The sequence below is a fragment of the Anser cygnoides genome, chromosome 3 (assembly GCF_040182565.1).
Source record: "Anser cygnoides isolate HZ-2024a breed goose chromosome 3, Taihu_goose_T2T_genome, whole genome shotgun sequence".
NCBI classification, from domain to species: domain Eukaryota; kingdom Metazoa; phylum Chordata; class Aves; order Anseriformes; family Anatidae; genus Anser; species Anser cygnoides.
In genome coordinates, this window is record NC_089875.1 from 88,791,635 (window position 1) to 88,807,436 (window position 15,802).

Consider the following 15,802-nt stretch of genomic DNA (forward strand, 5'->3'; position numbering starts at 1 on the left):
AAATTTGAATATATTGAGAGTGTGACTGAACGCCACCCAAACTCTATTGTCCCTGCTCTGAGCTAGGGGGATCAAACTAGATGACCTTCAGAGATGGCTTCCCACTGCTTCTGACATTCTGTCAACAGGCAGGTGAACTAGCAGAACTAGTAGCTGCAATGTAGTGATGTTTGTGAATTTTCTTTTACCTGGAAATCTTTCATTTAAAACAAGTTATTTTTTTTGTCTAGACATTCAGCAGCATGACTCCAAATTCCTGTGTTTGTGGATAGACTATCTGTCCCTGAAAGGACTAAATCACAAAGAACAAGAAAAAACAAAACAAAACAAAACAAAAAAAACAGATTAGAGACAGTGCTGCATAGCACAGTAAGAGGAATACATCTATCTGAGCAAAGTGAGAGTAGCATTCTCTTCCAGTTTTATTACCTGAAAATCTGGCATCTAATAGCTTTGCCATCCCAAACCCCTTTGTGATATAGGAGGGATTAAGGCATCTTTAGTAGGCAGTATATTTACCAAAATGGAAAGGACCTTAGGAGACTGATGACAGTTTACATTGTCCACTTAACTAAGATAGCAAAGGTTTTGAAAAAGGAACTTTATGATAAATATATATATATAGTCTCCATATATATATCCAAATATATAAATATAAATATATATATATAGTCTCCAAATCTCTCTCTCATATATATATATACATGAGAGAGAGATTTGGAGGCTATCATCTTAAGTGAATACTAGGAACATTATATTAGTTGGTGAGATAAAACAAATAATTTATGATATATTTTATGTGTTTAAATCTCCACATGGATAAATCACCTGTTATCTACAGGCATTAATTGAATTCAATCCAAGACCCTGCTTTGAGGAAGGCACAGTAATACTCCCTGGGACAACATTCCTGCAGAGCCAGATGTGTGTTTTCACCATCTTGTTGTCTGTTTATGTTCACATTTGTTCAGAGAATCAGCAGAGCCTGCATGCTCTCAGGCAGAACAGAGCAGACACAGATGAGTGTGTGCCAGTATGAGGAAGGCTTGGGAGTGATCAGGCAGAATTTGATGTGAGAGCATCTCTTCAGCACATATCACCTTGTAACACTCCTCAGGATGCAGCACGGTGTGTTCAGCCACTCCTGTTGAACAGATCCTGACAACCTTGTGAAATTCATCTTCTTCCTATTCCTTTGTTCTCTACTCTAGCATTTCTTTAAAATTAATGCAGTATTTCTCCCTCTTTTTGTGATTCTTTGCAAATGATAGGTCCTTCTGCTATTACTAGCTGGCAGAATATTATACCTGAGAAAAAAGAAAATCTATGAAACCCAAAGACAGCAGGACTGATAGAGGAGAAACAGCATCACTACAAGGTCTGAATCCCCATTCAGAAAAGTGAGAAACATAGATGTCCTGGTTTTGGTCCCAGCCAAAGAATAATTTTCCTCCAGACAGGGAAAGAATTTACATGCATTTGGCTGTACTGTTTCAGCAAATTAGTACAAGGTGAGAAAGCAGAGAATAAGTAGGAAAACTGAAAATGTATTTCCTGCCTCCATCATTTTCAGGTGTTGTTCATGTTAACAGTGTTTCTAGCACCAAAGGCTGCAATGCCATGCTGTTTGAGAAGAATATCGCTAAAGAGGTGTGTGACACCTGTGCCCATGGTGCTCCTGGAACCTCTAACAGCACACTATAAAATTTGAACCATTTTCTGATGTTAAAGACATAGAGATGTTAAAACTTCCATATTTATCCCTGAGGAAAGAGAAGTTATGCAAAAGATAATTTTCAAGCACACCAGCTAGAGGCAGTTATTTGGACCTCCAGTGCCCACCTCTTTTTCCCTTGATTGTTCCACTGATTTTAAGGAGTCCTCAAGGATTAAGCGCTACATGTGAAATGTAAAACTGGACCCTGCCACACCACAGCAACTGGCAGCTATTTAACACAACACAATCAATGGACAAACAACAGAACTGTAAAAGAAAGTTTTGTTCAGATGACAAAACTTTCTGCATTCAGGTAACTCTCCATGGAGCTCTTTGGCTCACTGTCTAGCAAAATGGGAACAGGCAGCTTCACCTTTTGTTATCTACTGCTCCACAGGAGCCTTGTGGCAGGAAATGAAAGCAAAGACTCCTGTTTCTGTTAGAAACTAATCCTAAAGGCAGTTCTTCAGCTAGCACCAGGTGGCTGCCAGGCTACAGAACATCAGCTGTGACAGCTGGGCAGGAGCTGTAGCAGAAGAAGATAAAGGATTGATGGTGATGGAGGGCAGTTTGCTATAATCCACCACTGTAAGAGAGACAGCCTTTTTTGATGGAAGTCATCAAAACCAAACACAATCTCCCTCAGTCCTGACAGGCCTTTTCTATGGGATGTGCACTCAAAGAATGGACTTGCACACCCAGTTGGTCACCTAATAAGATGTGAGTGAATTTCATGCACAATAAGGTTTGATCAGTATTTCAGCAAATGTGCAATGTGTAATACTGCTCAGAATGCATGCAGTAGAGGAGAAAATGGAAAAAGGGCTGTTTAGAAAGGACATAGCAAATACTGATTTTTCTCTTGACTCTTGTATGCATCCTGTGTGCACCTTGTCTAAAATGCCCCCCACCCCCAGGAAGTCTGTGAAGTCGCATTGCTTCCCCAATGATGGATGCTTTCAGTGACTGGAGAAAAAGTAGGGGGAAGGAATAGAATCAAACTAGAGTTGTACTGCAGGTTCTTTCATTCATTGTGGCTCAGAGAAAATTGTTCTAGGGAGAAAATGATGAGGAAAAAAGATTGATGGACTGATGGAAAGCCATGCAATACAGGATTTCTGAGTTTATGAATCTTCTAATGTAATTTCTCCTTCATTTCCAAAGTAAAATGAACCACCACAGCAAAAACAGAGTTAAAAGTTATTAGAGTTTTGTCCCATTACACACAGTGAATCAATGTCCATTACACATGGCACTCTTTTCCTCTGATAGGGACTGGGTGCACAGTGTTAACCTTCCCACTGGTCAGCTAACTCACCATTATATCACTGCAGTTCTTGTGGGCTCAACAAAGGTTTGATCTATTTCCCATTCCTGCATTTAATTACTCATGCTATTGAAAATGTCCACCTATTTCTAGCTCAAAATGTCTATTTTTTCAGAAATGACCCTACTCTTACTTGGAGTGTAATTTTTATTTTATTTTTTTGCCAAGTGCAAGAGCAAAAACCAAGGCAACTGGGAAAACATTTTCAAGTAGAAAGTGTCATTAATATGAATGTGCTGTTTAAAAACTTTTTTTTTTTTCCCTCAAATAAAACAGTTCAAGATAAAGCATCATGGCTATTCTAGCTTGACCACTGTTCCAAAGGTTTGTAAATACACCTGTCCTGGACTGTACCAAACTCTTGTAATGCTGCTGGACTGCACAAAACTGGCAACAATAGGTCAGCATTTTTAAAAAGTCATTTATATAATGGTTTTGCCACCACTTATATTTTTGCATGCAAATAAGCAGAACAAATACACTAATGAGATCCAGTTCTGGATTATATGCTCAAAATATATCAAGCCCCGTGCACAAATTTTCCAGCCTGTATTTTCTTTATATAAACATTCAAATTATGTGTGCACAGTTCACAATTACTTAATTGCTCACAACAAAATTTAAGTGTATATTTTGCAATTAGCCCTATATAGTAAGAATATAATTAAAGGCATAGTTTATAGTGAGTCGAAACTTTGAGGGAAGGAAAAATTGATGGCATGGTGTTTGTATCGCCATTTTATTTGATTTTGGAAACACTGTAAAGTGTTATTCTAAAAAATAGAGGACATTTAAAATATTGTTAAGTATAAGTTGCATGCATTTACCAATGGACACTGCTCTTTGTAAAACTGTTGTGTTTTACGGATGGTTGCTTCATTTCCTCAAGTACCCAAACTGGTAGTGTTACATACCATATGTCCTGGTTCCAGTTAGGACAGAGTTAAGTAGCTCATAGTAGCTGGTAGGGTGCTATGTTTTGGATTAGGATGAGAAGAGCGCTGATAACATGCTGATGTTTTAATTGTTGCAGAGCAGTGTTTACACCAGGCCAAGGACTTTTCGGCTTCTTGCTCTGTCCTGCCAGCGAGCAGGCTGGGGGTGCAGCAGGAGCTGGGAGGGGACAGACCCAGGACAGCTGACCCAAACTGGCCAAAGGGGTATTCCATACCATCTGACGTCATGCTAAACAATATATAGGGGTGGCTGGCCGGGGTGGGGGGCCGGCTGCTCGGGAATAGGCTGGGCATCGGTCAGCGGGTGGTGAGCAATTGCATTGTGCATCACTTGTTTTCTTACACATTATTATTGTTAATACTATTACCATTATCACTATTATTATTATTGTTATTATTATTTTCCTGTCTTAATAAACTGTCTTTATCTCAACTCACAGGCTTCACTTTCCCGTTTCTCTCCCCCATCCCAGAGAGGGAGGGGGGAGGGTGAGCGAACGGCTGTGTGGTGTTTAGCTGCCAGCCGGGTTAAACCACAACAGTCCTTTTGGCGCCCAACGTGGGGCCCGAAGGGTTGAGATATCGACAAATCTGACCAGAGTGTGTTAAACTAAAATTGGTATAAGTATTGGACCTGCTTAATAGTTGCTAGTCACGATGTTGATTGCCTTAATCTCCAGTCTGCTGTACCTGTATTCCAAATTGAGTTTTATGGCGCGTTACTTTCTGTATGTGCTCCCTGTTGCACTGTTTATCCTTTCCGGGCCCTGGTTTAAGATTGTTATGGTACTGTGCGGTGTAGCAATGGCTTATGAAATGATGAAATATCTGGTCACGACTTTAACCTGGTATTTGTACTCAGCACTGTCGTCGACTCTATACTTTGGAACCCATATCTCGGAAACTATTAGCAATTACACCTATTGCCTGTTTTCGTTAGGGAGCCAATCTGTGAAGGGGACAGGGGAAGACATGTTTCCCTACCTGTTCACTCTCCCTTTCTCCTTCACCACCACCCTCTTATCCCCCGAGCTAGTTACGGTGGTTCTCCGAGATGTTGAATATCCTTGGGATACTCAGACCAGCCTGCTCTTGTTGTTATGTCTCCTGAATGCGCTTCAGATTTTGTGGAGGGTTAAACAACTACTTAGGAATCTCATCCGGAGATCTGTCTTGAGGCGGGATAGTTGCGAGTGGCAGGGAGTGTGGGAGGATATGGGCAGGTTTCTAGAGCAGTGGTCACCTCCAGTGTTTTGGACATTCACCCCTGAACAACTGCAAAATCCTAAAAAGCTGGCAGAATGCTTGAAAAAAAGGTGTCATGACTCTGGCAGTTCCAAAGTGACACAAATCACTGTAGCGTGCTGGGGTCTGGCTTGTGCCTATCGAGCTGCAATTGATGCTATTAGCAACCTAGCTCCAGCTCCTGCAGCCGTTCCAGCTCCAGCTCCTGCAGCCGCTCCAGCTCCTGCAGCCGCTCCAGCTCCAGCTCCTGCAGCCGTTCCAGCTCCAGCTCCTGCAGCCGCTCCAGCTCCTGCAGCCGCTCCAGCTCCAGCTCCTGCAGCCGCTCCAGCTCCTGCAGCCGCTCCAGCTCCAGCTCCTGCAGCCGCTCCAGCTCCTGCAGCTACTCCAGCTCCAGCTCCTGCAGCCGCTCCAGCTCCAGCTCCTGCAGCCGTTCCAGCTCCTGCAGCTACTCCAGCTCCAGCTCCTGCAGCCGCTCCAGCTCCAGCTCCTGCAGCCGCTCCAGCTCCTGCAGCCGCTCCAGCTCCTGCAGCTACTCCAGCTCCAGCTCCTGCAGCCGCTCCAGCTCCTGCAGCCGTTCCGGCTCCTGCAGCCACTCCAGCTCCAGCCCCTGCAGCCACTCCAGCTCCAGCTCCTGCAGCCGCTCCAGCTCCTGCAGCCGCTCCAGCTCCTGCAGCCACTCCAGCTCCAGCCCCTGCAGCCACTCCAGCTCCAGCTCCTGCAGCCGCTCCAGCTCCTGCAGCCGCTCCAGCTCCTGCAGCCGTTCCGGCTCCTGCAGCCGTTCCGGCTCCTGCAGCCGTTCCGGCTCCAGCTCCTGCAGCCGTTCCGGCTCCTGCAGCCGCTCCAGCTCCAGCTCCTGCAGCCGCTCCAGCTGCAGCTCCTGCAGCCGCTCCAGCTCCAGCTCCTGCAGCCGCTCCAGCTGCAGCTCCTGCAGCCGCTCCAGCTCCAGCCCCTGCAGCCGCTCCAGCTCCTGCAGCTACTCCAGCTCGTGCAGCTGCTCCCACTCCTGTGGCTGGGTCAGAGAAACGAGCTGTAGCAGTGCAAGTTGACCCCGCAGAGGGTATTCCAACCCCTGTGGCAGACCCTGTGTCTGGGTCAGAGAAACGAGCTGTAGCAGTGCAAGTTGACCCCGCAGAGGGTATTCCAACCCCTGTGGCAGACCCTGTGTCTGGGTCAGAGAAACGAGCTGTAGCAGTGCAAGTTGCCCCTGTAGACAAGGTGAAAAAATGGTATAGAGGCTCAGGTCGTTTAAAACGCAGACAGTCTTCTGCTAAGTCTGGGCGTAGTGAGGACGAGGCTGGGCCATCAAAGGTGCAGGAGACTGAAGATGAGGATGAGGATGGCGAAAAATCAACAGTAACTACCCGGACTCCATACCAGCCATCAAAGGTGCAGGAGACTGAAGATGAGGATGAGGATGTCGGAAAATCAACAGTAACTACCCGGACTCTACACCGGCCATCAAAGGTGCAGAAGACTGAAGATGAGGATGAGGATGTCGAAAAATCAACAGTAATTACCCGGACTCTATACCAGCGTGAGCTACGAGATGTGCGAAAAGATTTTGGTCGCTGTATAGGCGAGCAGCTTGTCACCTGGCTGCTCCGGTGCTGGGACACGGGAGCCAATTATGTGGAATTGGAGGGCAAGGAAGCCAGGCGGCTGGGATCCCTTGCTAGGGACGCATGCATTGACAAAGCAATTGGAGATGGAGCACAATCTCGCAGCCTCTGGAGGCGTCTCCTGTCAGCTGTGAAGGAAAGGTATCCCTTCAAGGAAGAACTTGTATGTTTACCAAGCAAATGGACCACCATGGAGAAGGGAATTCAGTACCTGAGGGAATTGGCCGTACGGGAAGTAATTTATAAGGACCTAGACGACGCACAAACATCCGCAGATCCAGATGCAGTCCGGTGTACACTACCCATGTGGCGGAAGTTTGTACAGAGTTCCCCATCATCATATGCCAACTCATTGGCAATACTAGCCTGGAAAACGGAGGAGAATCCCACAGTGAATGAAGTGACTAAAATACTCCGGCAGTACGAAGGAAATCTCTCCTCTTCCCTAAAGGCCTGTGTCTCAGCTGTGGAGAAACTCTCTGAAGAGGTCCACCAACTTAAAGAGAATTTATCTTCCCCTCCACCTGAACGAACCAGTGTCCACCAGCTAAAAGAGAATGCTTTGGAGAAACTTTCTGAAAAGATCCACCAACTTGAAGAAAGATTATCTTCCCCTTCACCTGAACGAACCAGTGTCCACCAGCTAAAAGAGAATACCTTGGAGAAACTTTCTGAAAAGATCCACCAACTTGAAGAGAGATTATTTTCCTCCCCACCTGTACAAACCAGTGTCTCAGCTATTAGGGGTAAACGTTCATCTATGCAAGGAAGACAATATGGTGGGCACACACACCGTGCCACCCTGTGGTTTTACCTACGTGACCATGGAGAGGACATGAGAAAATGGGATGGAAAATCTACTGCGACCCTAGAGGCACGGGTACGTGAATTGCAAAGGAAAACAATTGGGAAAAAGGAGTTCTCTGAAAGGTTTGCTGCTCCAACTTCCAGCAGGCAGTCCTTTAAACACAGAAATGAAGATTCTGACCAGGACTAGAGGGGCCCTGCCTCCAGCCAGGGGGAGGAAAGGGACAATCGAGTTTATTGGACTGTGTGGATTCGATGGCCTGGCACGTCAGACGCACAGAAGTATAAGGCTTTGGTAGACACCGGTGCACAATGTACTCTAATGCCATCAAGCTATAAAGGGCCAGAGCCCATCTGTATTTATGGTGTGACGGGGGGATCCCAGCAGTTAACTGTATTGGAGGCTGAAGTGAGTCTAACCGGTAATGAGTGGCAAAAGCACCGTATTGTGACTGGCCCAGATGCTCCGTGCATCCTTGGCATAGACTATCTTAGAAGAGGATATTTCAAGGACCCAAAAGGGTTCCGCTGGGCTTTTGGCATAGCTGCTTTGGAGACAGAGGACATTAAACAGTTGTCTACCTTGCCTGGTCTCTCAGAGGACCCTTCTGTTGTGGGGTTGCTGAGGGTTGAAGAACAGCAAGTGCCGATCGCTACCACAACTGTGCACCGGCGGCAATATCGCACCAACCGAGACTCCCTGAGTCCCATCCATAAGCTAATTCGTCAACTGGAGAGCCAAGGAGTGATCAGCAAGACTCATTCACCTTTTAATAGTCCCATATGGCCAGTGCGAAAGTCTAATGGTGAGTGGAGACTAACAGTGGACTATCGTGGCCTGAACGAAGTCACGCCACCACTGAGTGCTGCAGTGCCGGACATGCTAGAACTCCAGTATGAACTGGAATCAAAGGCAGCCAAGTGGTATGCCACAATTGATATCGCTAATGCATTTTTCTCCATCCCTCTAGCAGCACAGTGCAGGCCACAGTTTGCTTTCACTTGGAGGGGAGTCCAATATACTTGGAATCGGCTGCCCCAGGGGTGGAAACACAGCCCTACCATTTGCCATGGACTGATCCAGTCTGCGCTGGAGCAGGGGGAAGCTCCTGAACACCTGCAGTACATCGATGACATCATTGTGTGGGGTGACACTGCAGAAGAAGTTTTCGAGAAAGGGAAGAAAATAGTTCAAATCCTTCTGAAGGCCGGTTTTGCCATAAAACAGAATAAAGTTAAAGGACCTGCACGAGAGATCCAGTTTTTAGGAATTAAATGGCAAGATGGACATCGTCAAATCCCAATGGATGTGATCAACAAGATAACAACTATGTCTCCACCAACTAGCAAAAAAGAAACACAAACTTTCCTAGGTGTCGTGGGGTTTTGGAGAATGCATATTCCAAATTACAGTCTGATTGTAAACCCGCTCTACCAAGTAACCCGTAAGAAGAATGCTTTTGAATGGGGCCCTGAGCAACGACAAGCCTTTGAACAAATTAAGCAGGAAATAGTTCATGCAGTAGCCCTCGGGCCAGTCCGAACAGGACCAGATGTAAAGAATGTGCTCTACACCGCAGCCGGAGAGAATGGTCCCACCTGGAGCCTCTGGCAGAAAGAACCTGGGGAAACTCGAGGTCGACCCCTGGGGTTTTGGAGTCGGGGATACAGAGGATCTGAAGCCCGCTATACTCCAACTGAAAAGGAGATATTGGCAGCATATGAAGGAGTTCGATCTGCTTCGGAAGTGGTCGGTACTGAAGCGCAGCTCCTCCTGGCACCCCGACTGCCGGTACTAGGCTGGATGTTCAAAGGAAGGGTCCCCTCTACGCATCATGCAACTGATGCTACATGGAGCAAGTGGGTTGCACTGATTACTCAGCGGGCTCGAATAGGAAACCCCAGTCGCCCAGGAATCTTGGAGGTGATTATGGACTGGCCAGAAGGCAAATACTTTGGGATATCATCAGAGGAGGAGGTGGTTCGTGCTGAAGAAGCCCCCCTGTACAACAAGCTACCAGAAAATGAGAAGAAATATGCCTTGTTCACTGACGGGTCCTGTCGTATTGTGGGAAAGCATCGGAGATGGAAAGCTGCTGTATGGAGTCCTACACGACGAGTTGCAGAAGCTGCTGAGGGAGAAGGTGAATCGAGTCAGTTTGCAGAAGTAAAAGCCATTCAGCTGGCTTTAGATATTGCTGAACGAGAAAAGTGGCCAGTTCTCTATCTCTATACTGATTCATGGATGGTAGCAAATGCCCTGTGGGGGTGGTTACAGCAATGGAAGCAGAACAACTGGCAGCGCAGGGGCAAGCCCATTTGGGCTGCGGCATTGTGGCAAGATATTGCTGCCCGGGTAGAGAACCTGGTTGTAAAGGTACGCCATGTAGATGCTCATGTGCCCAAGAATCGGGCTACTGAAGAACACCAAAACAACCAGCAGGTGGATCAGGCTGCTAAGATTGAAGTGGCTCAGGTGGACCTGGACTGGCAACATAAAGGTGAATTATTTATAGCCCGATGGGCCCATGACACCTCAGGCCATCAAGGTAGAGATGCAACCTACAGATGGGCTCGTGATCGAGGGGTGGACCTGACCATGGACACTATAGCACAGGTTATTCATGACTGTGAAACATGTGCTGCAATCAAGCAAGCCAAACGGTCAAAACCTCTTTGGTATGGAGGACGATGGCTGAAATATAAATATGGAGAGGCCTGGCAGATTGATTACATCACACTCCCTCAAACCCGCAACGGCAAGCGCCACGTACTTACAATGGTGGAAGCAACCACCGGATGGCTGGAAACATATCCTGTGCCCCATGCCACCGCCCGGAACACTATCCTGGGCCTTGAAAAGCAAGTCGTATGGCGACATGGCACCCCAGAGAGAATTGAGTCAGACAACGGGACTCATTTCCGAAACAACCTTATAGACACTTGGGCCAAAGAACATGGTATTGAGTGGGTGTATCACATCCCCTATCATGCACCAGCCTCTGGAAAAGTTGAACGATACAATGGACTGTTGAAGACTACACTGAAAGCAATGGGTGCTGGGACATTCAAAAATTGGGATACACATTTGGCAAAGGCCACCTGGTTAGTCAATACCAGGGGATCTGCCAACCGAGCTGGACCTGCCCAATCAAACCTGTTACGCACTGTAGAAGGGGATAAAGTTCCTGTAGTGCACGTAAGAAACATGCTGGGTAAAACAGTCTGGGCTACTCCTGCCTCAGGAAAAGGCAAACCCATTCGTGGAATTGCTTTTGCTCAGGGACCTGGATGCACTTGGTGGGTAATGCAAAAGAATGGGGAGGTCCGGTGTGTACCTCAAGGGGATTTGATACTGGGTGAGAATAGCCCATGAGTTGAATTGTAGTATGTTAATTATTATATAATAATGTATGTCATCACTACCATGATTGCTATATATCATAGATGAAAATGGTGATTAATTAGAATGTATTGGACAGAGTGTAACCTGAGCATGACATAAATGGTATGGAATAAGGGGTGGATATCTGTCCTGGTTCCAGTTAGGACAGAGTTAAGTAGCTCATAGTAGCTGGTAGGGTGCTATGTTTTGGATTAGGATGAGAAGAGCGCTGATAACATGCTGATGTTTTAATTGTTGCAGAGCAGTGTTTACACCAGGCCAAGGACTTTTCGGCTTCTTGCTCTGTCCTGCCAGCGAGCAGGCTGGGGGTGCAGCAGGAGCTGGGAGGGGACAGACCCAGGACAGCTGACCCAAACTGGCCAAAGGGGTATTCCATACCATCTGACGTCATGCTAAACAATATATAGGGGTGGCTGGCCGGGGTGGGGGGCCGGCTGCTCGGGAATAGGCTGGGCATCGGTCAGCGGGTGGTGAGCAATTGCATTGTGCATCACTTGTTTTCTTACACATTATTATTGTTAATACTATTACCATTATCACTATTATTATTATTATTGTTATTATTATTTTCCTGTCTTAATAAACTGTCTTTATCTCAACTCACAGGCTTCACTTTCCCGTTTCTCTCCCCCATCCCAGAGAGGGAGGGGGGAGGGTGAGCGAACGGCTGTGTGGTGTTTAGCTGCCAGCCGGGTTAAACCACAACACCATATTAAGTTAAATACTTTATCAGACTTTACTTTTTAAATGAATAAAGTCTTATCTTCAAATATTATCCACTCTCCATTGATATAAACTGTCTTAGTACTTCTTCTTTGGTACTTGCTCTTCATCAGCATTGCCAAAATACCTAGGTATTTTTAAGTGGTTTGGAGTCTTTAGTGCTTTGGAGGACGCTAATTTTCTTCTGCATTTTTCTGGATGAATTAGAAATAGACCTGACCTTTAGTAGTTCTGAAACTCAGTCTTCTAAAGCATGCTCCTGGTTAGGATTACAGGGTCTGTAAATTTAGAAGTTCAGAAAAAAAATACTGTATCTGGCCACATCATTTTCATACAAGGTACAATTTGGTGAACAACGTTGATTAAAAAATATTGCATTTGGAATGCAAAGGGTTAGATTTGTAGGTTTTGACAAAAATTCAAGGTGTTTCACTAGGATTTCATGTTGGTGTCTCTTAGCAATTTGGCATTTTAGCATAGTCATGCAACTGCAGTTTGGCTTCAGATGGGGAGGAGTGTCCATCACTCAATTTTCAAAGAAGGAAACCCAGATCTCCAGAGTTTCAAAAAAAAAAAAAAACAGGTTTCATTTGTTTTAGCACAGCAGTCCCTTGTGGACTTTTGGCTTGAGTGCTTCTAATGCAAAATCTGCATTGTCTGCTTCCTCCGAGTGGACACCAGCCTATTTGGGGATGGTTACTGGCCATTTGATCACTTCATGAAGCACTCAGCTCATATAGCATGTTTGTGACTGAAATGTAATGTGAGATAAAAAATATTTCATACGGTTTTGAGCCTAGTTGCAAGTATTCCCCAAATACTATATGGAATCAGAGAAAACTGCTGGTTTAAAATTACCCTAAACTAAGGCTGGTGGAAGGGAGAAGGGGGAAAGAACAGTTTTTTTGTGACATTTGTATCATAGCCAGAATTAAGAACATCACAAGGTGTTCCAATATGTTGGGTGTTACACAATTTAGTCACATTTGTTTTAATTTTGATTTTCATGTTTATAACTGTTATACTCTTCAATGAATTTTCAGGCAGATGATTTTTACTATTATGAATATTTCTCATAAGGTAGCATAGCAATATTTCACACAGTTCTAGGGATGTACTTGTTAGTCTGTTAGTTATGAAAAGTGAAATAATAATTCCACCTTTTCTGTAAAATATAAAATTCAATGCAAGCTTAACCACAGGAAAAAAAAAAAAAAAAAACAAAAAAAAAAACAGATTTCAAGTGAGAATAAAGATACCTAATAAGTTTATCAGTTCTTTTGTGCAATGAAAAAAAGTGAAGTGATTGAAGTGTTTCAATCCATTCAAAATCCATTTGTAGACAAAAATAAGGAAAATTCAAATGTGTTCTTCAATAGAAATAATTTCTGAGTTCTCATGGTAACCACTGTAACATAAAAGTCAACCACAATTTTAACATCAGTTTTTCTCATAAGGTAATTTGTTGATTTTGATTCTATCGTGCTGAGAATTGTGAGCATAAAGTTACAACACTCTTTTCATATGTCCTACGAATGGAAGTTCAACTCATTTTCATAAATAGGACGAATTCTGTATATTCTGACAAAAGCAATGGATTTTGCCTCTTTTTTTTTGTTGACGTTGTTGTTGTTCTTGTTTGTTTTGTTCTCAAACAATGTCCTCCTTCAAAAACAATCCTAGGAACTGCAGTAGGAATATACAAAAAGTAAGGTAATATTCACTGTGGTTAATGATATTACAACCCACTCCCAAATGCAAGTTATGATAAAAAAAAATACATATAGGACAAGCTAAATTTTAACAAATTCTGCTGAGTTAGTTGAATTACAGAGAGTAAAAGGTTTTAGATACGAAACTAAGTTCAATTTTATCCCTAGAAGATATTATGAATGCAACACTGGGGGATCTGCTGGACAAATCACTAATAAATGTGGAGGTATGGCTTGAATGAATATAGAAAAGTTGGTGTTTTTTTCAAATCCATTTCAGCCTCTTCAGTCAAAATATGGTTATCGCGCAAGAACATTATTTTCTTATTTGCACAATTTTTGCTTTGTGTTTTGACTGTCCCTCCAAAGCCAAAATACACTGACAAAGGTAAAAGTTTTCAAATTAAACCTTGAATTTATCTATCTATCTATTTATTTATTTATTTATAAGCATAAAAAGCAAGTCAGATTTATCTAAGCGTTTGGAAAGCTCATAGGTCACATCTTACCAGAACAACTGTTCCTCTCTATGGAGAAATTTTGAAAATACTACACATAGCTTCCGCACACTCAGGATTCATCTGTCCTTTAATTCATTTTTATATGTTTGGTGTTCATATCTGCAAAATATCAGAAAGATTCTGAGATTTTACAATTAATGAAAGATTAGAAGTCTTTTTCTTCTGTTTTTAAATTAAAGTTTCTCAACATACAAACAAAATCAAATTATTTTATGGAATTTTTCTGATAGTTGTTGAATTTTATATATGTTAGGAATTGTTCATTAGACACCTTAAAGTACTGTGAAACACATTTACGTAGAAGGTTGGAAAGATAATTACACGCTTTAAACGCAAGCTGTGAACACAGTGGTAATTGCATGCCTTCACAGGTCTCCAGTCAGTGATGGTGAGAGTATACATTTACTTAATAATGGTATGTTATCTGGAGTTTTTATCTGCTAATGCAAGGCATAGGGACATTGCTGGGAGCTTTCTTGTCCCTAGTTCATATCCTAAAATTCTTAATAATAGCCTGTGGCAATTCTTTCAAAATATGTATATGCATTTGTGGATTGGGGAAGGGGAGTCTCTATGCTAAAGGACAGAGGGTTCTTCTTGGCTTTTGTGTTAAAAATGAGATTCATAGTATCTTCTAATTATATAGTTTATCCAAAGCTCTAGTTCCAGTTGTTAAAACCCAGCCTCATTTTCACAATGTCCCTCATCTACATTGCTGAATACAGCTTTCTTTCTTCTTTCACAAATGTAAATTCCAAAATAGGGTGTATGTTCTTAGCTACACATGGGAAATTAGCATTTAGCACAGTTTTCCACTTTTTTTGGAAGCTAGCAAGTTCCCTACTGAGTTATGTGGGCTAAAGTGGTATATTTAGCCAAGCAAAGGGAAATGTAAAAGGCCGAACACACCAACACACTCTGATTCTTTCTGGCACAAGAATTGAATATTATATGCAACACTTGTTTGTGAATGTCCAAAACATATTGAGAAGAAAAACTTTTTCCTGTTATGTTTTAAAAGCAGAGATGAATTTCCTGTCCTTATAAGTATACCCAGACTGCATTTGTCCGGTGTTTTTCCGGGAACACAACAAGCTCATGCATGAGAAGAGGATGTGAAGGACATGGTTCAGCTGTGTATAATGTTATTCAATGACCTTTTATTTAGGGTACCATAGAGTTTCTAACACACGCAGATAGCAAGTACAAAAAAGGACTTGGGGACATTTGCATCTTTCTGGAGTTGCAGCTACAAAGGTCTGGACAGATATATTCAGGCAATGGATTTCAACCCAAGGTGTCCCAAGAGCTTAAACTATGGTGTACAAAGAGATCAGTTTTGAAGACAAGAGCTGAGAGACCTTCATGTGACAAGAGCCACATTAAATAGCTGTGGTCATGTATTTATTGTCATGTTAGCCTCGATCCAAGTTCACAATGTCTACCTGTTGTTTCTTGCTCAGAATTGCTTCTGGCACAAACTGACAGACTCCACAGAAATCTTTCCTTCCTCCATCAACAGTTTACGTTTGTTTCTGTTTCATGTTTGTCCCATATACAACCAGTAAATTGGATACTTCCTCCAAACCATTCTTCAACAATGAGGTTAGGAAACAGGCAGGGTCCTAAAGCCAGGTGATCTATGTCCATACAATTTAATGTTATCATCCTCCAGATGCATGAATGGATCCAAACTACCAAATAGCAATGGTTCTTCACCCATGCTTACTCACAGATTATGCCAAAAATTTGTGGGGAGTCCCTAGCTA